The sequence below is a fragment of the Saccopteryx leptura genome, chromosome 10, assembly GCF_036850995.1.
Source record: "Saccopteryx leptura isolate mSacLep1 chromosome 10, mSacLep1_pri_phased_curated, whole genome shotgun sequence".
Lineage (NCBI taxonomy): Eukaryota > Metazoa > Chordata > Mammalia > Chiroptera > Emballonuridae > Saccopteryx > Saccopteryx leptura.
The window spans coordinates 54,072,104-54,095,183 of NC_089512.1; the positions used below are offsets into that span (position 1 = coordinate 54,072,104).

The 23,080-nt window shown below is 38.0% G+C and overlaps 1 protein-coding gene and 1 pseudogene across 3 annotated transcripts in view; both read right to left on the minus strand.

Moving 5' to 3' along the window:
* GRM7 (glutamate metabotropic receptor 7) overlaps positions 1 to 23,080 on the minus strand; it is a 966,696-nt gene that overhangs the window by 941,052 nt on the left and 2,564 nt on the right. The gene's annotated exons all lie outside the window — the stretch shown is intronic.
* On the minus strand, positions 19,605 to 19,753 carry LOC136382637 (small nucleolar RNA U3; annotated as a pseudogene).

Genomic DNA, 23,080 nt, shown 5'->3' on the forward strand with positions numbered 1-23,080 from the left:
TCATGTGACTTTTTTTAATCTTCTTTTTATTAACTTTAATGCAGTGACATTGGTAAATCAGGGTACATATGTTCCGAGAAAACATCTCCAGATTATTTTGACATTTGATTATGCTGCATACCCCTCACCCAAAGTCAAATTGTCTTCTGTCACCTTCTATTTGGTTTCTTTTGTGCCCCTCCCCTCCCCCCACCCCTCCCTCTCCTTCCTCGCCCCCTCCCCACCCCTCCACCCCACCCTCTGTTACCATCACATTCTTGTCCATGTGACTTTGACGGCATCTTCACCTAAAATTTACTTTGGAGATTTAGATTAAATGTCATAGGCCTGACCTGTGGTGGCGCAGTGGATAAAGCATCGACCTGGAAATGCTGAGGTTGCCGGTTCGAAACCCTGGGCTTGCCTGGTCAAGGCACATATGGGAGTTGATGCTTCCAGCTCCTCCCCCCCTTCTCTCTCTCTGTCTCTCCTCTCTCTCTCTCCCTCTGTCTCTCCCTCTCTTCTCTAAAATGAATAATAATAAAAAAATAAATGTCATAAAAATTTCTTAAACTGCTTACTATGTGATTCTACTATGGATTTTAAAGTCAACATAGCAAGAAATAAATAAGGCAGAGAGGAATAAAACAGGTGTACTTGGCACCACTCTCTACTGATGAAATTTTCCAGAATTTTGTGGGAAGTTGTATCTATAAGTGAAAAGATTAGATTTTCACTATGGAAATTAAGGTGTTGAACTTCACAAAGATAATTATTTTTTTGAAAAAAAATCATTTAATTTTACCATAATCTAAAATTTCAATTTTTTTTTTAGGTTTTTCCCCAAGACTGCTATTTATTCTAATGGAAATCGTTCACATTCATTAAAGGTAGAATAAACAATTTAAAGGGAATGTTATAGGAATGACATTAAGGTTAGCCCCTCATCCCACAAAAAAAATATGTGTAGGTTTTCCACTTATTACATTATTTTCAACCTTATTTTTATGATTTTAGAATGAGAGTGGAGTCTGATGAGCTTGTCATTAATTATAATTATTAGTGGTATTAAAAGAGAATATAAATAATAAACTACATGTACAGGGGGAGGTGGTAAAGGGGCAAACAGGTGAAGCCAAATAAGAGGTGCAAATTTCACCTTGTAAAATCAGTCAGTCACAGGGAGGTAATGTGTAGCACAGAATAGAGTCAACAGTATTGTAATACCTTGTATGGTGTCAACGGACATTGATGTACCACGGTGATCACTTCATTAGATATATGCATTGAATAATTATCTTACACACCTGACCTAACATAATACTGTATATTAACTATATTTTAATAAAAATAAAGAAGAAAAATTTATTTGAAAAGCTGTGTAAAATTTATGTGTTTTCTTCTCTCTCACTCCTACTCAGCCCCTATATAAATAAGGGAATATATTCACAAGGTGGTGAGCATGTTTTGGATGTTCAGTTTGTGCTTGTGGAAAAGAACAATGATAATTGCCTCAATAAGTCAAATATTACATAAGAGATGAAAGCAATTAGAGATTGGATTACAGTTTGTGTTAGTGAGTCACTCACAAGCTAACGAATCAGATATGACCATGTAGCGTGTTATGCAACTATACTTTTAAACAATCTCTCTTATATTATCTATTGTCTATAAAGACATCTTAGTTCAAGCACTTTGCACTTCACTCCAGAGTGACTAGGTTGGAATAAGTCAGAAGCAGGTGCACATTTCATCCCTGTGGCAACCTTTAAATGGCTCTGCGTCATGCAATGCAATTGCTGAGATCACAGGCTGAGGATTCAGGCAGAGCTTTTTGTACTACCCAGTTTTGATCTTGGGTAAATTCCTCATTTTTTTGAGCCTCAAAGATAATGGAATAATAATATCTTCTACTTCATAGGGTTGCAGTGGGAATAAAAAGTCATTAGGATGACATGCTTTTCACCCAGGCAATGCTGATAAATGTTACTGAGCTATCATCATCATCTTCATTATGATAGATCAAAGATATATTACCACATGAAAATTCAACATTCCCTGGGCTGTACATACCTCTCCTTTTAAGGACTCACCCTACCTGACAATCCATAGACTGATTGGATCAAGATACCCCAGGAGTTTAAAGTCCTAGCTATTTTGAAGTGGAGAGAGGCTGGCCCCCACTCTAATGATCCCTCCCTTCTTGTCACAAGCCTATCCTAGGTTGTTCTTGCTATACTAGCATTTCATTCTAAAAATTAATTTTTCTTAACTGATGGCAAGCATACAATCTCAAATACTATTTTTTATTTATTTTTTATTTTTTTAGAGAGAGAGAGAGACAAACAGACAGGGACAGAAAGACAGGAAAGGAGAGAGATGAGAATCATCAACTCAGAACTGGGTCACCTTAGCTATTGATTGCTTTCTCATATGTGCCTTGACCAGGAGACTCTAGCCGAGCCAGTGACACATTGCTCAAGCCAGCAACCTTTAGACTCAAGCCAGCGACCATGGGGTCATGTCTATGATTTCATGTTCAAGCCGGTGACCTCATGCTAAAGATGGTGAGCCTGCACTCAAGCTGAAGATCCCGCGCTCAAGCCAATGATGTCGGGGCCTCGAACCTGGGTCCTCAGCATACTAGGCTGATGCTCTATTCACTCTGCTACCACCTGGTTGAGCACAAATGCCATTTTTATAAATTAGGCTCCCACCAATAGAGTATAATTTATAGACTTTTCTTCTGAACATTCATCTTCCCTATAAAATCTCACAGAACTGCATCATGGAGGCTTTGGTCCTTTTCACAAGGAAGAGACTCTTTCCAACCACTTGAAATAAGAATTTACATCCTATTTCCCAAAAGAAAAGAAATTGATTACAAAAATGGGAGAGTGATTAATAATATTCCCCATGTCTATGTTCATGAAAAGGTTTTTAAGCTTTACCAGTGGTAGTGCAGTGGACAAAGCATTGAGCTGGGATGCTGAGGTCCCAGGTTTGAAACCTCCAGGTCACTGGCTTGAGAGTGGGCTCATCCGGCTTGAGCGTGGGCTCACGAGCTTGAGCATGGAGTCATTGGCTTGAGTGTGAGATCATCAACATGAGCCCATGGTCACTGGCTTGAGTCTAAAAGTTGCTGCCTTGAAGCCCAGGGTCACTGGCTTGAGCCCAAGGTTGCTGGCATGAGCAAGGGGTTACTGGCTCAGCTGGAGATCCACCCTACCCCTGCCATCAAGGCACATATGAGAAGCAACAATGAATAAGTAAAGTGATGCTTCTCATCTCTCTCCCTTCCTGTCTTTCTCTTTGTGTCTTTCTAAAAAAAGTGGGATGGGTTGAGTATATTTAATAATTATTTTTTCTTTATTTTTTATTACTTTCCTTAATTGAGAAACAGAAAGGCAGAGAGACAGACTCTTGCATGCACCCTGACCAGGATCCACCTGGCAAGTCCTCATGGGGCAATGCTTTGCCCATCTGAGACCCTTGCTCTGTTACTCAGCAACTGAGCTATTTTAGCATCTGAGGCAAAGCTGTGGAGCCATCCTAAGTACCTGGGGCCAACTTCCTCCAACTGAGCCATGGCTGCAGGAGATGGGGGAAAAAAGAGAGAAAGAGAAAGAGAGAGAAGAGAGAAGAGGGGGATGGAGAAGCAGATGCCAACTAGTCAAGGTGATTTAATAATATTAAACAAGTTCTATACACATAAAATAAAAATTAGTAACTTAAAAGAAAGCAAACTTTACTTGTATAATATAACAAAATAAACACATTAATATATAGAAAGGTGTTACAAATTGATGAGAAAAATGAACAAAGGCCATAAAATCCTAAAAGAACAAATATAAACAGCCAATAAATATATGAAAATATGCTAAATCTCACTATTACTAATAATACAACTAAAATAACTTGTGCCATCTTTTACTCACCAGCATGACAAAGATTTAAACAAATTGGTAACAGCAGTTTTATTGAGAGAATAAGAGGCACACAGGATGTTAAATTTCTGGTAGAAAAGTAAGGCAGTGTATACTTTCTGGAAGACAGTATGTCAGTATGTACCAAAACTGACAAGCAGGCATTTGCATTCCAGAAATCCGTTCTGAGAAAAGAGAAATGAACAAATACTCCAAGACATATAAACAAGGATGCTTCTCTCACTGTTTAGAGAAACAAAACAGGGGTAATCTAAATGTTAAGCAGCAGAAAACTGGCTCAATAAATAATGGGATGCTGTTCAACCATTAAAGTGATGATAACAGATTTTTATTAGGTGATATGGAGTCATGCTCATAATACATTGCCAAGTGAAAATACAGCATCATTTTATAGTTTGCACTGATTAAAGATACTTTATGCCTGCATTCTGTTTGTATGCACCTCCTTCACCAAAAAAAAAAGTCTCAAAAGAAATCCCCAAATATGTTATAGAGATGATTCATCAGAAATGAGGTTTTGAGTTATTTTTACTGTTTTGTTTTACATCTTCTCAATTTTTGTAGTTTCTGCAATGTGTCTGTATCACTCTTACAATTAAAAGTATTTTTATTTACAATAATAAAGCTTAGACTTCTCTAATTTTCCATTTATTTTACCTCATAGCTCAAAAAAGTTTTTGTGTAAAAGAAAAGTCAGCCATTTTAATATCTTTAAAATCAATCTAAATTTACTTCATACAAATCAATCATTTGGAATTGATAAAAGTTGCACCGAGGGCCCTGGCCGGTTGGCTCAGTGGTAGAGCATCGGCCTGGCGTGCAGAAGTCCGCGTTTCGATTCCCAGCCAGGGCACACAGGAGAGGCGCCCATCTGCTTCTCCACCCCTCCCCCTCTCCTTCCTCTCTGTCTCTCTCTTCCCCTCCCACAGCCCAGGCTCCATTGGAGCAAAGATGGCCCGGGCGCTGGGGATGGCTCCATGGCCTCTGCCCCAGGCACTAGAGTGGCTCTGGCGGCAATAGAGCGATGTCCCGGATGGGCAGAGCATCGCCCCCTGGTGGGCGTGCTGGGTGGATCCCGGTCGGGCGCATGCGGGAGTCTGTCTGACTGCCTCCCAGTTTCCAGCTTCAGAAAAATACAAAAAAAAAAAAAAGTTGCACCGAGTAATATTGTTATGATTTCAGTATTGTGTTACCTTTCAAAGCATTGGAGAATTTGTAATAATTTCCTTCACAGTTTTCATCTGATACTGAGGTGGGGGTAAGGTAGCAGAATGAAGGAAAACAGATAGTAATGAACTTGAACTAGAAAAAAGCAACAAGAGAAAATTTCATCTATACTTTTTATAAGGTAAAAGCCTCCAAGTGTCAGGCTATACTAATGCATATAAACGACATACATATATATATATATATAATTGATAAAGATATATATATATCTGTCTATATATATACACACACATAAACAGTGTGAGATGAACAGTTGTGAGTACATGAAATAATCTATTCTTGTATTATTATTATTATATTATTTTGCATATGAAGAACTGTATACCTATTTTTGTCCAAGCCTGTATTTATATGTGAATGCTTTAGTATATATATAAAAGTATGCTTATATATGTATTTGTTTATATATGATATATACATACACACACACACACACACAATCCACTGCCTTGGGTTAATCACTCATTGTGGCAGAAATAACCATGACCAACTGTTGATTGGAGACTTAACTCGCTCTTTCAGGTTGAAGAGCATCACTAGAACCATACCATGGACCATATTCTCCATCTCCACTTGCACCTGTTTGTGTGTGACCTCATTATTATTTCTTTCCCCCAAGGAATGTGACCAGGAATAAGATGAATAGTTCATATTTGAAAGATACTAAGTTGATATTTGATCTTATAACTTTCTCTCCTTTACTTTTTGAGCCAAATGTAAAAGCCATGTGATGAAGGAAGGTGGGTTCCTGAATCACGTGAGCAGTAAGCTGACCCCCAAACCACCAAAGCCCATACTGAATTACTGAGTAAGAAATGAACCTCCAGTGTGTCACACTCTAGAGATGTATTTATTTATTTATTTTATTTTATTTTATTTTTTTACAGGGACAGAGAGTCAGAGAGAGGGACAGACAGGAACAGAGAGAGATGAGAAGCATCAACCATCAGTTTCTTGTTGTGACACCTTAGTTGTACATTGACTGCTTTCTCATATGTGCCTTGACTGCAGGTCTTCAGCAGACTGAGTAACCCCTTGCTCGAGCCAGCAACCTTGGGTCCAAGCTGGTGAGCCTTGCTCAAGCCAGATGAATCCGTGCCCAAGCTGGCGACCTCGGGGTCTCGAACCTGGGTCCTCATCCCAGTCAGATGCTCCATCCACTGCTCCACCGCCTGGTCAGGCACACTCTAGAGATTTAAGGGTTAGCTCTTTGTGTTTAACTCAGAAATATTTTCTGTATATCTCCATTGCCTTATCTGTACAATCAAGTATTCAATTGAATGTGACCAATTCTAAGTTTCTTCCAGTGCTTAAATTTTCTTATTTTTTAATTCTCAGAAACATTCCACATATTGCTTACCTTTCAAGTTAATCAGTAAAGTCTACTCCCCCCCCACACACACACACACACAAAATCAGGCTCCTCAAGTTATGGAGAAGTCATAGCAGACAGTTGCTTTAGTTTGAAATATGAATCCAAATATGAGATGAGAAGGGGTGAAGACCCAGAGAAATCCTTTTGACAAAGAGGAGTGAGAGATAACACGCTGAAAAATGTTTAGTAATAAGAAATTCAGACAGGGGAAATGGATGGGTGATAGCTAACATATTTGTTCAAAGGCATTTTGGAAAGAAAAATTGTAAAAATGTAGAAAGAAGAAAAAAACAGCAAAGACATGAAATGCTCTTTGGTCCCTAAGTGGATTTTATTTCAAACAGATTCACATCGCTTACACATATACCATAAAATTTCTCTATCCACTTCTTCCAGAATTTTCTAAAGCCTGACAGAACATCTGCAGAAAGAGGATGTCATTCCAGGATAATCAACAGCAAGTTACTAAATTAAGATCAAAATGTCCTTAACCTTGAACAGTTTTCAAAGAGTTTTTAGAAGAAAGATGCTCTCTAGGGGGTAGTATAATTATATAATTGTACCCTTTCTAAGAGGCTATTTACAGATAGTGTTTTCTTACCAGTCTTTAAAGTAAAATATATGAAATAAAATATCATAGTTTGAGGGTATTGGTTTGGGAGAGTGGGAAGGAAATCTGTGCAGACATTGTTACTGTCCAGTCAGTACCCACTTTTTCTCCTTATTCTTCACTGTTGGAGCCCTGGGTTAAAAGCGACTGTTATCCTTAAGGCTGAAGGGGCCAGTTTCAATCCCTATCTGATGAGATTTATATGGAAGTCTGTTGATGATTTGTGGCAAATAATTTGCTCTCTGATTTAGACCCTTCCTTCCCTCTTTTCCTCTTCCTTTCTTCCTTCCTGATTGGTTGGAATACTGTTAGAGATCTAGCAGTCATCTTGCAACTAAGGGATCATAGATACAAGCAAGGGTTGTGGGGACTGGGAGATAGAAAGAACCTATCTGTTGTTGACATTCTTCAGCAGAAGAAGTAACATTACAGGGGCCATCTCCAAACTTCTTGCTACATGCAAAACATGAGTAAAGTCTCATTCACTTTCTGCTAGTTCAGCCAAACTCATTACTAACAGATATGGAATTCTAGCCTCAGGTATCTAGAACCTTTTCCATCATCCCATAGTCATACTCCTGTTCTTGACTCCTGATAATCTGAGTTGCTTAGGGTAGATGTGGGGGTAGGGCAGCTTCCTCTGGAAGCCTTGATGAGTATCCAAAAAAATGAGTAATATATCTATGTCCACTCATCTTTCTGTCTACACTCAGAGGTCAGTCCCTTCAGGAAGCCTTCATTCAACCTTTCACTCCTCTCTATAAGCAGGACGGTTAACAGGGTGGGCTCTGCAACAGACTTCCAAGATTTGAAAATCTTAATCTGTGACACAGCAATTTATTACTTGGCCAAATTAATACTTTCTCTGGCCTCCTATGTAAAATGGGGACACTTGGTAGCACCCTGCATACCTTATAAAAAGAATTAAATGTGCTAAAGTTCTTTTCATCTCTCCGGGATCAATCAATTCTACCTACTATTATTATCTTTGGCCAGTTTAGGGTGTTGCCTTCCTATGGTTCTCTGTGCCTGTCTCATTCATGACATGCACAGTCCCACACTGAAGACATTCAGAGGGTGTTTTCCATAAACAATGGTTCTCAATGTGGGGTCCCTAGGCCAGCAACGTCAGCAACACATGAAGAATAGTGAGAAATGTAAACCTACAGATCGAGAAACTCTCAGGCAAATCTGATGCACACTAAAGATTGAGGACACCTAAGAATATCCCTCCATCTCAGACCCTCCTAGAGATCTTCACCAAAAATAGAGTTTCCGGGACCTTAAACCTATCCAACTAGAGAAGGCGTCCAGCAATCTCTCTGGTTATGTGCCGGCCATGATCCTTCAGATGTCTGAGAATTCTGGCCATTTTTAATGTGTGATTCACTGGTCTGTTTTTCCAGTGGACTTTACTTCCATGAAGAAATGCCTGTGAAGATGTGTTGTTATGGTTATTATTATTATTATTATTATTATTATTATTATTATAGAATCTCTAGTATACAGCATAGTCTCGGACAGAAAGTAGTTGTTCATTAAACAGATGTCTCAAAGGTCTTAGCAGAGCTTTAAGTTTAATCCTTTAATGAAGAAATACTATACACTCACAAAAAGCACCATTTGGAAGTTTAATTCTTTGAATTTCTTTGCCATTTTCTTAGTTTTGGTCATTTTGAATAATACCTTTTTAATTTTCCCTTTATGTGCTTCAGTAGTGTTTGTTATCTTCAGTCACACAGACAGAAAGAGATGTTTATTTTTCAAAACTTCACAAAAGCAAATAGGTAGCAGGAAAATTTAAATAATTAAACTCTCGTGATTTTCTGGTATGCTTGCAAGGCGACACACGCTTCCAATGATATTAAAGATTAAAACTGTACTAAGATTTCTGCAATGTTACATGAGTGTTAAATGAATACAGTTTTGTAAGGTGAATTTTGTAAGAGAGATTTCCTTCAACAAATATATCCGCAGATATAAAATCACAAGCAGAAATCTACAAAAAAGCAAGTTATTGAATGAAATCTGATTGGCTGTTGTATGAGTATGTGTGTTTCTGCTAATAATTTCATGCTACTTGCTAACAGAAGTAAAAATGTATATATATATATATGTATATATATTTTCTTAATTTAAAATTGTTTACATATATATAAACAATTATGTATGAATAAATTCAAATTGAGAAAAATGTTTTAAGTATACATACAACAACTGTGCACATATGTATGAGGAGTTTTAAATTGAGGCAAGCACACCCAGCAGCCTATTTTCCCCACAGACTATATGGGAACACCCTATATTTTCTACTCTTAGCCCTGGGATGTCAGTCTGCCCCATGGGTCATTTAATGAGCATTAATTGATAAACCCTTTGTTTAGGCAGTGATGTACCTACCGGGAGATGCTAGGATCTAGAGCCTTTGTCAAGAGCTGATACGGAGAAGGGATAAGAAGGTACTTGTGGCCTGACCTGTGGTGGCGCAGTGGATAAAGTGTCGACCTGGAAATGCTGAGGTTGCCAGTTCGAAACCCTGGGCTTGCCTGGTCAAGGCATATATGGGAGTTGATGCTTCCAGCTCCTCCCCCATGTCTCTCTCCTCTCTCTCTCTCTCTCTCTCTCTCTGTTTCTCTCCCTCTCTCTCTCCTCTCTAAAATGAATAAATAAAATAAAATAATTAAAAAAAATAAAATAAAAGAAGGTACTTGCTTAGTTTGTCAAAAGCAGGAGTAGCTGCAATGGCAGGTAGTTCAGGCTAATGGCACATGATGTCCATATATATGTAGTGTCAACAAGCCCGTGATTGCACCCACTTTCCAGATCAAAACCCAAAGGCTTTCTAGCATGAATTCCAGGCAAAAACAGTAAGGATCTGAGTGTGCAGCTGTACCACGGCATCAAGATGCCTGTGAACTAATGTGAGGGTGTCTTGGTTTTGTTGGTGTGGGACAAACGAGGCGCTCGGCACCTAACCCGTCCACCACACCAAGAAAGCCAGTCCCAGGTTTCTCCAACTGCTGTGGGAGAGCCTGTGGAAGGGACACGCACTCTACGATGATGTGCATGACCTGAAATGCCCCTGCACCTAGTAGACATTCAGTATATGTTGAATGAATGAATGGATTGGTGTCATAAAAAAGACCTCATACTTATCTGAGAAAAATATCATTTAATAGGCTGGAATTCTTCTCTACCCCTTCTTAGCCCTGTAAGCTTGAAATCAAAACAAATAATTGTAAAAAGTTACAGCTTAGGAAATGATGGAAACTATCCAGTCCACTCTCACAGAGTTACACTACTTTAATTTAGTGGGAAAAATCACATGTTTGGGAGTCAAAGAGACGTAAGTCCAAGTTTCACTTCTACCATATTTTAATGAGCAAATAATCACTTCTGAGGCTCTGTTTTATGTGGGCATTATAGATCATCATAATGATATATATGTTTACCATATGACTATCAAGGGATTAAATGATGCAATCTATTTGCAATGGTCAGCAAAATACCTTGCCCCTATTAAAGCAAACACTCAAGGCATTAGCAAATTAATATTAATAAGAAAGAGATGAAAACAAAACTCAGGGGACTGACTGCCACTCCAGGGGTCCCAGCAGTCATAATGACTTTCTTCCATTCAACCCGCTCTCTTCCCAATTAAGACAAAGAGAAGAATATGAAAAAATTAGGATAAACACTTTGAAAATAGTTTTATACCCCCCAAATAAATAGATTACACAAATAAAAAAATGATTACTTCTGCATAAATATGAAAAGACTAGTTCTGCATGTTAGTTCTCTAGAAAACCAATTTATGGCTCTAAGATGCACCTTCCCACCCAGGATCAATGACATCATTGTAAATGGGAAAGTCACCAACATATAATCAGCAGCTAAAGTTAAATGCTAGTGAAGCCTCATGGGTTTGACAGAGAAAGCTCAGGTTGATTATTATATGTTAAAATAAGGTAATAAGAGGTTCTTCACCTACAAAAATGATCTGAAGATCCAGAACTTCTATAATAATCTTATACAAATAACCCATTGGAAATTTATTTTAGAAGTTTTTTTAATAAGAAAACATTTTCTGTATAACTTTAAATGTACTGTTGCTGAGCACAATTCAACAAAACTCAAATGAATAACTACAGAAGGCCTATGTTACATGCTACCAGGAGATAATTGTACTTCAGGATGAGTAAGACCCTATACTTGACCTCAAATAAATTAACATTAAATAGAGTGGATGAGTCATGGACAGAATTTAAGAATACTAAAAGGCCAAGGCAGTACCAAAAGGAACATGTGGGGATTCTTAAGAAGGAAATATAATATTAGTTGATTCTGGAAAGGCTGAAGAAAGTAAGTTTCTTTTAGTCCTTGAAAAAGTCTCTTCCTCTCCCCTCCTGTAACCAAGTGAGGAGGCATGGAGAATAAAGGGCTATGAGGATCAAGAATCTTCTCTGCTCTTATTGGAGAGCCTGGAAGGTTTTCTTACCAGGATGTGTTATAATAATGTAGGGGTGGGCAAAAGTAGGTTTATAGTTGTTTGGGTGAAAAATAATATAACAATTAATAAATAATAATACAAGAATAGACTTTGTGTTTTGTGTACTCACAACAGTAAACCTACTTTGCTCACCTCTGTATTTAAGGGCTCTTGAGGTCAGAGAAATAGAGATTTGAAAACCTGATTCCAACTCTTAATATGTTTCAAGTTGCTTATCTTTTCGGTACTTCAGTGCCTGTCTGTAAAATGGGGATGATAGAGGCTCCTACCTCAATGTGAAAACAACGTGACATGTGCCCACACCAGGCTAAGTTTGGCGCCTGAGACACAGGAAGTGCTCAGGGTGATGTGACAGTGATGGCAATGTGGATGGTGATCGTGGTGGTTTGGGTACCACCCCCAGCACTGGCTTTGGCTGGAAGCACCGCTGACACTCCCCTGGATTCAGGAGGCTTTCCATACAAGCAATGCTTGATCATGTAAGCTGACTGTCCAAGTAATTACTTGCAATCTGAGAAAAGGAAGGACCCAGATTTGCTCAACTACATAATATTAGTAGTGGTAGTAGTCATGGAAGCTTAAATTTATTCAGTGATTACTAGATGCCAAACAATGTGCTGAATCTTTTAAAAGAATTTATTCACCTATTACTCTCAACAACGCTAGAAAGTGAACACTAATTCCTTTCTTTTAGATGTGTAGTAAGGTACAGAGAGTTTATAGCAAGCACTTGAGATCTCACTGCCACTATGTGATGGTAATGAGTTCAATTTCAGTCCATCTGACTTGTTCTTAATCATAAAAGTATACAATTACACATTTTCCCCTTTGCCCGATTCTCCTTCTGAAGCGTGAATATCTCAATTTGTCCCCTGGGTAGAAAAGAAATTTTTTTCTCCTCAACCCTGCTTGGCCTCAATATCCAACTTAACAGGAATTGTTTAAATAAGCAGCAATAAATACTGTGTCCTGGTAAAGCCACCTTGATGACTAGGGGTGACATACCATTGAAACCAAATGCTCTATCAGAAGTCTACCTTGTCCAGAAACATGACAGCAATGGGAGTTGGGGAATAATGGGATACAGCGTAACAAAGATAGGCAAAGATAGTGATAAGACCTGGAGTAATGATGATGATGAGAACAACACCACCACCATAATAAATAGACCTTACTGTGCTCTAGGCATTGTATTAAGTGCTTGGCAGTGGTAACCTCATTGGACCTTGAAAACAGGCCTAAGAGGATAGATGGAGTATCATTATGATCATTTGATTAGCAAGTGGAAAGCAGGGATCTGAACTATGCCATGCACCTACAGTCTTAGCCATAATGCTATGCTACCTTCTGAAGATGGAGAAATTCCAATAATCTTTCCTTATAATCCACTCCAAACTTAAGTAAGTCCGAGAAGAAGAGAAAGCAAGTTTGGAGAGAGGCAGCTCAGGCAGTGCCAATCATTTCAACATGTTCTTTGCTTAGAAGATACAATTCTTTTTTTTTTTCTTTTCAAGACAGAGCGAGAGTCAGAGAGAGGGATAGATAAGGACAGACAAACCGGAATGCAGAGAGATGAGAAGCATCAATCATCAGTTTTTCGTTGCGACACCTTAGTTGTTCATTGATTGCTTTCTCATATGTGCCTTGACCGTGGGCCTTCAGCAGACCGAGTAACCCCTTGCTCAAGCCAGTGACCTTGGGTCCAAGCTGGTGAGCCTTGCTCAAATCAGATGAACCCGCACTCAACTGGTGACCTCAGGGGTCTCAAACCTGGGTCCTCTGCATCCCAGTCTGATGCTCTATCCACTGCGCCACCGCCTGGTCAGACCTAGAAGATATAATTCCTGTGATAACTTTCTCAACCGATTATCAAGAAACAGGAAGCAAGACTGTAAGCAAGTCCCTGCTTATGAGGACTGTGGGCAAGCACATCTGACATTGGGCTTCAGCATCTCAGAAAACATGGTTCCAGTAGGCATACACACTTAGGAGATCTTTCCACCTACCAAATCCACGAGCAACATTTTATTTTCATATCATCACTTTCCATGGTTCTGCTCTTCTCATGCCTGTGATTCACCCTCTGGCCTTTTCTTTTCTCCATCTTTTTTTTTTTTGGTACAGAAAGATGCCAAATCTGCACTCTCTGATGTGAAAGGATGTGTTAGGAGAGGGAGTCATGGTGCCTCAATGTTTTGTATTTTTTTCCATCTTAATTCTGTTATGCCAACTCTACTGAACTTAATTATAATGAAATTACCCAATTATCCTCTGTTCTATTCTTCAGATGCTATATTTTGATAAAATTTACTACATGCTGCTCTCCTTGAGCACTAGAAATAGATGTCTATTGATATAAATTTGTTATAATTACAATTAAAATATAGTTTACATAATGATAGTGTTAAAATGAAATTATACATGTGCAGAAACAATGTGGTCATGCATTTTTTTTAGTATAAGTACATGTTTAGACCAATATCTGGTAGCCAAGTGAATAAGGAACAGAATTTTGGTTTAACTACAGTGGCTTTTAAATGACTTGCAAATACCTAAAGGGAGCTCAAAATTAGTGAGATAAAAGTTTCCCCAACATGTTTTCAATTGCAGAGTGAATGAAAGGTGTGAAATCCCTGATAAAAGTGTTTAAAGTAGCTACTCATATGGCTATTACAAGACAAGTGCATTATTTTTACTTGAACACTGGGAGTAACTGCTTAAACTCGAATGCATTGGTTTTCAACCTATCTACACTTCATGACCTGTGAAAATAGGAGAATTATTTCGGGAACGGCTAAGGCAGAAATCACCCTAGACATAGCAAATTTGACTAAGATTATTGGGTCTATAATCTTCATCTAACATCACCGTGGTTAGCTCTTTTGCAAACTGGAACAAAATTTTTGGTGGACTGGTCTGTGGACAACAGGTTGAAAAACACTGCTCTAACATATATCAGAATTGCAAATTCTCCACTGAGTTTAGTGAGACATAAAATTATATATATATAAAATTATATATATTTATACATATATATATAAAATTATATGTATTTACACACATATATAAAACTATATATATATTTATATATAATTGTACTGAACTAGATTGTTCACAATTATTTCTAATTAATGAGGTATCCTATCATAACTAAAACTTTATACAAAATGTGGTTATAGCTACTATATCCGAGCGAAAAGTAGGAGATTGGAATGTTTACTCTAAATGTTTGCAGTTATGGTGTCTTGACTAAACAAATGTGTCACAAATACTATTATAATAATGTGACACAATTTTGTTCAGTTTTACTGTGAATACAAACTAGAAGTGTCCCTTAATTAGCTCAGGTTTGATCTGCATAGTTCTACATATATGTAGATATTTTTCAAAAAAAATATAGTCAACCTTTTGTATCCAGGGGTTTTTGTATCTGCAGATTCAACTGACTGAAGTTAAAAAATAGTATTTTTGACCTGTGATTAGAAGTCAACCGAGGCGGAGGGCTGACTGTATGCATTGTTCTATACCACTTTGTATAAGGGATTTGACCATTGTGGATTTTGGTATCAGTGAGTGTCCAGGAACCAGTTCTCTGCAGATACTGAGAGCCTACTTAGTTTTGGGGGAGTTGGACATTATATGTGGATTTTTGACTGCATAAGAGGGTTGGTGCCCCAACCCCCGTACTGTTCAAGGTTCAATTATACAGTATTTTTTTCATTTTAGATAATTGTTTTTAGCTAATAGTTATGAAATGTTTTGAGTGCACAGTGCTAATCACATTACTTCATTTAATCTTTACAATGACACTTCCTTGTATCCATTCTTAAAACATTTTCATTTTATTAAAATGTAGCCTTAGTGTAGATCTTTCTTCAGAACTATGGACTGGCACATACAACTGTATATTCAACATATCTACTTAGATATCAAGAAAACCTCTCAAATTTTGTATTTCCAAAACTGATCTTTAGTCCCCCAAATATGTTTTTTATAAGTCTTTTCCCTCCCAGGTAAAGTAACTTCACCTTTCCAGTGGCCCAGGCCCCAAATCCTGAATTCTTCCTTTCACATCTCACATTCAATTCCCAGGAAATGCTGTCACACCTTCCAATCCTGCCACTTCTTAGAACATCTGAGGCTAACACCCTGCACAAACCACCAATATCTGTCTTGTACACATTAGTAATCACCTTTTGAGGTTCTCTCTGATTCCCCTTTTTCTCCTTATCCTCAATACCACAGATAAACTTGTTACTCTAAAACAGAAGACTGATTATGGGACCTCTGTGTTAAAACCCTACCAGTGGCTGTCTATATTTAGAGTAAAAGACAAAATACTTGTGCTGGCCTTCAAGGACCTACCCAATCTAGTCCATCACAGTTCTAACCTCAAGCCCTCCTGCTGCTCCTCCCTTTCCTCTGACTTAACCAGCCTTTGTGGCCCCCTGGCATTCCTCTAACCTGCCTTACATATTTCTGCCTTAGAGTTTTGACACTGGCTGCTCCAGCTCTCAGGGTGCAGTCTCCCCCAAATCCCTCTGACAACTCCTTCACTTCCAGTCTTTGTCAAATGTCACCTTATGACATCTACCCTGACTATCCCGTTTAAAATGAGAACCACCTATACATCCCTTCAGCACCCATAACCCAATATTCTTCAGTGCTCTAGATTCTTCTCCTTAGCCCAGAGCACTCATCAACTGCTAACATATCACAGGATTTATTTATAATACTCATCTGTTTCCACATGACAGTGTAGACTGAGAAAGAGAAAGGAGGGCAGGAGAAAGAGAGGGAGAGGAAGGAAGGAAGGAAGGAAGGAAGGAAGGAAGGAAGGAAGGAAGGAAGGAAGGAAGGAAGGAAGGAAGGAAGGAAGGAAGGAAGGAAGGAAGGAAAGAAGGAAGGAAGGAAGGAAGGAAGGAAGGAAGGAAGGAAGGAAGGAAGGAAGGAAGGAAGGAAGGAAGGAAGGAAGGGAAGGAAAGACAAAAAGCTCTTGTCTATTTTATTCACTGCTAGGTCCAAGAATGTATAAAGTGTATATAGGAATGCTTAAAAAATATTTCTGGGAAAGAAATACAGATGAGGAAACTAGTAGTAAACCTAGAAAGTTTAAGGAACTTCCTCAAGGTTCTGCAGCTTGAAAAGGGTCATAATGGAATTCAAACTTAGGGCTGGCTAACTTCAAAGCCCACTGTTCTTAGCCTCCCTGGTATCTTAGTTCATGGACTTTATGATTTGCTTTAAGCAATGCCATGGGAATTCTATTCCACTGAGTTTTATCATTGAAACAAAAGAAACAAAAAGTGGAATCCAGCATGGCTTATTATGGTAATTTTACAGAAAATTTAGCCAGTAGTGACATTTAAACACAAATGACATTTAATGGCAGTATCATAATAATAAAATAATAACTTAAATAAATGTATTAAATATTCATCACTTACTAAGCTCAATGCTAAAACATTCCCATGCATGTTTTGTGCAATCTTGACAATTATTTGATCAGGCAGGTATATTTTTATTATCCCAATTTTAAAGATAAGAAAACTAATGAGAGAGGCATGACACCTGTTTGATCACAGTCAATTTAAGGTCTAACTCCACTACCTGACTCTTCATCCCTCCATGAAAATGAAAATTCTGATAAGTACTTTGATAGAAGCATGTTTTCTACTGGAAAATATCCTTCACTATATCTACCTGTGCTATCAGAACATAATCCATTTTAAAACACAACAACAATGTTTAAATAGTACTTTAATAAAGAAAATATTTACACCTAAACAATAATACAGAAAAGCAGGCTGAGCCTTTGAAGTGGCTTTCTCTCTATCTTCCATCAAGATCAAGAGAAAAAAATCAGCAGCCACACAACAAAGAAAGCATAACACCCAGATATGGAGAATCCTGCAAATGACCAATTATAAAACTATTACACTGCAGCACTTTAATAGCAACAGGCAAAATAATCCATTAAACTGAAAATTATCCTACTCTTCACTCTGAGGCCCACACAAACATTAATGTTGCATTTGTAAGGATGTATTTCATGTGCTCTATCAACTTGACTTCCAGCAATTGTATTAATACAGTCCTCTCACTTTGCACACATATCTGAATGATGGATTTCCCTACTGGAGATCTGTAGAAAGAGTACAGTAGGTGAAATAAAGTTTAGAAAGAGCCATCATAATCCATAATAACTGGCACTGAATCAAGACAAAGAAAAACACCTTTTCTCATTTGTAGGAAGTCTACCGGATATTTATTGCCTACACACAGGGCTACCTGTTGAACAATGAAGAAAACGTATCTTCCACTTGAAGGTGAGGATTTATGTGCTTAAGTTTCTATGAACCCACAGATTTAATCTTGTTTTAAAACTGAAAATATTATCTCTCCTAACAGATATGGTTAAGCAGTCACCAACTTTGATGTCTTTAAGCCACTGTAATCCCAGGGTAGGCAAATCTATAATTATTTTAAGCATTTCCACATTTGTACAAAAATCAAGCAGTATGCTTAGTGATTAACTACCTGGGTATTGTCAGACAAATCTAAGTTTAAATCTAGACTCTGACCTGCTACATGATTTGGGGTTATGAGAATTCTTTTCTTTAGCTGTACTACAGGGATGAAAATAAGCTCTTTGCAGGAGTATTGTAAAAAACTAAATAAGATGAAGTATTTATAGTACATTGCACTGTGAGAACTTAATTATTATTATGGTCACTACTACTATTATTGAAAATAAATTAGGACTCTGCTCTCCTAAAATGAGGTATGTATCCTATATCATTATAACCTTACATATTTTATTTTTGACCTTATAATCTCGATCCAAGAAACATTTAGTAGTAAATATAATTGAAAGGAGGTTACTTGTCAAACATGGAAATAACATAAGTAACATAATAATGCGTGCTGACACAATACTCTTCTCAGATAAATATTAACTGTAGAAAGATATTATTGTTTTGTGGGTTTTTTAAAAGACTTTATTTATTCACTTTAGAGAGAAGAGAGAGAAGAGAGAGAGAGAGAGAGAAAGAGAGAGAGAGAGAGAGAAGGGGGGCAGGAAGCATCAACTCCCACATGTGCCTTGCCCAGGCAAGCTCAGGCTTTAGAACCAGCAACCTCAGCATTCCAGTTGCTGCTTTATCCACTGTGCTACCACAGGTCAGGCTGTTTTATGTTTCTTTAAGTGCATAAAACATACATATTTACTGTGCCAATCGGCAAAAGGTACATTAATTAATTAATCTGACTACACTATATGAATGTCCTCTTAAACAGTAATCATTTGTGCATTTTAGTTGTTTTGAAAATGTGTTTACAACTTTTTTTCCTATTTAAAGTAAAAAAGGATGAGAAGCAGAGTTAGGCTTGATGCTTACTATAGTGACCCAGGAGTTTAATGTACTTTATACTCCATTATGCCATGAAAATGTTTCTGTGCCCTGGGGACATCAACAAAAGATTTGCTTTAATGAAAGAAACCAAGAATATTCTAAAGCTTCCAAACAGAAGGCCTACAGGCTGCAGATCACATCAGAAAGTGTCTGCCTTCCCTCTCTACTGCATCAAGATGGGAAAGATGGGAAACACTGAAAACTAAAATAGAAATGTTGGGAAGAGTAGGGAAGAATGTCAAGTGTCCAATATCCCATATGTGGGCTAGAAGAATTATACTTAAAGTAAAAAAATGATCCGATATTATTTTTCACCTGATTTCCAGTCAGTGGACTTTACATAAACATAGGAAATTGGCTGTTGTAGCTATGATGCTTTCAGCATGGCTAAAAGGAAATTTTAAAAACAAACAAATAAAAAACAGTCCTGGGATCTCAGGGATGCAGGAAGAGTCAGCTAGATGTGGGAGCCACAGAATACAAATAGAGCTCCGGCTCTCTCCAGCACTCGGCCCTGCTCACCACACCGTGACTTTTTCCTACAGAACGTCTCTTCTGTTGGATGACCACTGGGAGTCTCAAAGTCATATCTCCCTAGCTTAGAAATCCCAGAGAGAAGAGACACTTAGTCGGCTTTTATTTGACAGGAAAGTAACGAACTATAGAAATGATTCCTGAAAGTATAGTCTTTTGACAGAAAAGTCTTGGGGATGATTCTGATAGGCTGAGCCAAGGTCAGATGCCTATACCTGAACCAATCATCTCTGGGGTCAGAGAGGATAAAGCATGTCATTTGCAGTTTTCCCAAAGAAAAGCCTGGTGTTCTTACAAGATGAAAGGGAATAGGACACTGAATAATAACAGCTACTTCTGCAATGATAAGCCCTACCTTCTTAGCGCCTGTCCCATGGCATAACAATGCAGTAAATTAACCCAGGTGGTCATTTTCCTCATTACTAGCCTGAATTGGTATCACTAAAGAGCATGTTGGTAAAATAAGAAGGGAAAAGTCTGAGTATGGGACATCAGATAGACTCATGTTCACTAAGACGGTTTTGTGAAAATGTGTCTCTAAAATGTTCCCCCAAACCTACTCAAATGTTCAAAGAGGGGCCTGGAAATGCAACCTAATGGGGTTTTACAAGGGCAGGTTTTCTTCACGCTAAACTCTGACACAAAGAAATCAATCTTCTAGAAACTACATTTTTTAAAGAAAAAAATCAGATAAAGGAAGTGAGCCTAGAAAAAATTAAGTGACTTATTAGAATAACACAGCTAATTAATAGCAGGTTTGAGATGAGAACATACTTTGTATAATCTGACAACAGTCTTTTCAATCCATGACAAAAGAAAACTAAAGCATTTATGATTTATTTAATTCTAAATTGTTTATAAAGTTGAATTAAAAGCATCCTCTATGTCAATTTTTCTTGAAGAAAAAATGTTAAAAGATATTCTGATTGTATGAGTATGCACACATAGAATATACAAGGAAGTATCCTCAAATATAGTATGTGCCTATCTCTTTTCCTTCCTTCTCTGCTCTTTTAAAAAATGCCCCTTTAAAAATTGCCCACTCACCATCTGTTAGGTAAATTTCCTGAAACACAAAAAATGGAGGCAGAGATTGTTATAGAGACTATTCCAAATGTCACTGACACCTATATTTATGAAATTTTAAAAAGAGTAGGTTAGAGTTGCTCTTAAAAAGTCCACTATAGTAATACCATACCATCCCAGGTACCCAGTTCTATCCAACTGCATTAGATAGATAGATAGATAGATAGATAGATAGATAGATAGATAGATAGATAGATAGATGATAGATAGATAATAGATAGATAGATAGATAGATAATAGATAGATAGATAAATAGATAGACAGATGAGATAGATAGATGATAGATAGATAGATAGATAGATAGATAGATAGATAGATAGATAGATAGACAGATGATAGATAGATGATAGTTAGAAATGCAGAAAGACAGGCAGATAGGCAGAAAGACAGATAAATAAGAAAATAAGAAGAACATTAGGCACTTATATATAAAATGTTGCTCCAAAAGTTTGAGGTAATATTCAAGCTTCTATGGAAAGAAAGAAAAAACATTTACAAATTTATAAATGAATTTCATTTATGGTATAAGGTCCACAGGTTTAGATTTGCAATTTGCTCCAATAAGGGTCAAGTTGACCACTTTTTCCATGTACTTGCTTTTGAGAAAATAAAACTCAAACACATGCCATTCAATTCCAAGTCTATAGCTCAGACTATGACACTACCATGAAATATTGTTCATTCAGAGTCAGGATGTAGCAAGAGTAATTTATAAACTCAGAGTATTTGCTCTCAAGTCAGTAATAGAGAAGCCTTGAATAAAAATGTTCCCATTACTTTCCACTATAATGTATCTTGCTTATAGCCCATGAAATAGTGGGCAGGGGATTTAGCCTCTGGGCATCATATTATGTAAGCTTTCCACTTTTAGCCATCCCCAGTCTGTGATTATTTTTAAGATATGTTACTTATAGTCAATATTAATTTACATTTAATCTTTCTTAGCATTAGACAGTATTATTTTGTACAGGCTCAGAAACAAATCTCCAGAAAATTCCTCCTCGATGCTTCTTTGAGCCTGAAAACGCATTTCAGGGCAGTTACAGTGACTTAATTGTAGTTGGCAGAGCCCTGGCCATGCACTAATTTCATTAGCCTCAAATTCCTGGATTTGAAAGACCCACTGAATATGATTTCTTTCCTCTGACATGTCACTTACTAACCAATTCAGAGTGCAGATAGAGAGGGTTGGCGGGGGGGGGGGGGGGGGGGGGGGGGGGGGACTTGCTCAGCTTATATCCTTGGTCTGGTATACCAGCAGGCCAGTGAGAATTTGAAGTTATAGACACTATTTACATCGGAGCAGTCATTCTTGCCCAGGTCCTAACTGTCAAGGAAGAACTTCATTCCAAGCTTTGCTGGCAGCAGCAGCATTTATTCCGTCTATTACTATCTCATTACTCCCTCCTGTCCTTAGCACCCCCCATTTAAGTCAAGCATTCCTTCCACTAGCCGAGAAGCTTATTTCATCATACATTTTGTCTTAGATGATAAATTTGGCATGGTCCCCACAGCAACCCACAGGGACTGGGGAAAAGAGAACTTGAGTCTCTGGAGAGCTAAGAATTCAATCATTTAGAGGAGTTTCTTTTTTATAGGACAATCTTAATTGCGCTGAATCCAGCAATCCCAGAGAAGATTCACCTACTGTTCTTTTCCTCTCTTCCTAAATTGGCTGTGCCTCTGAACAATGGGTCTGTATAGCAAACTATTCACTATTATCTCTATTCATTTTGCAGGCTTACACAGCCTGAGAACCTGGGGATTGGGTTGTGTGCCAGGAGCCCTTAAAATCACATGTAAAAAGGCCACTATATATTCCAATATGAGCCATGCTTAAATTAACCAGGATGCCCACACCAATGGTAATACCTAGTTTGCAGCACAAGCTACAAGTTGGTGTAGTCTTTCTATGACCAGCTTCTTCTCAATAAATGCAGGTGAAAACTGGGGGCTCTTTATTCCCCTCAGCTGTTCAATCCGACATGAATAGCTGCAATTTGCAAATTAGAGGAAAATGACAGTGTTTTCCCTGAATGGCTTTGCGCCCAGCCCAGCCCACGCTGCTCACACTAGTGCTGCATCCCTTTCCTTCCCAGCCCAGGGAATGGGGAAACTAACTGTAAGGCAAACTGGGTTTTCCCTCACAAGTGCCCGAGCTTCACAAACCAGAGAGGAATCAGCTCCCCCTGGAATCTTTTTCAGCAAACACAGTCCTTCAGCCTAGTCTGCAATCTCTCTCCCGACTTTAGCATTTCACTCTTTTTTTTCTTTCTTTCTGACAGGCCCATCTGCAGCACTGCCATGCTCTGAGTGGAGACAGAAACAGGAAGCAAAATAATTTAAGAACGCTCCACAGCAAACATATCTTCCAGCCCCAGGATTCTGGAAAAGCCT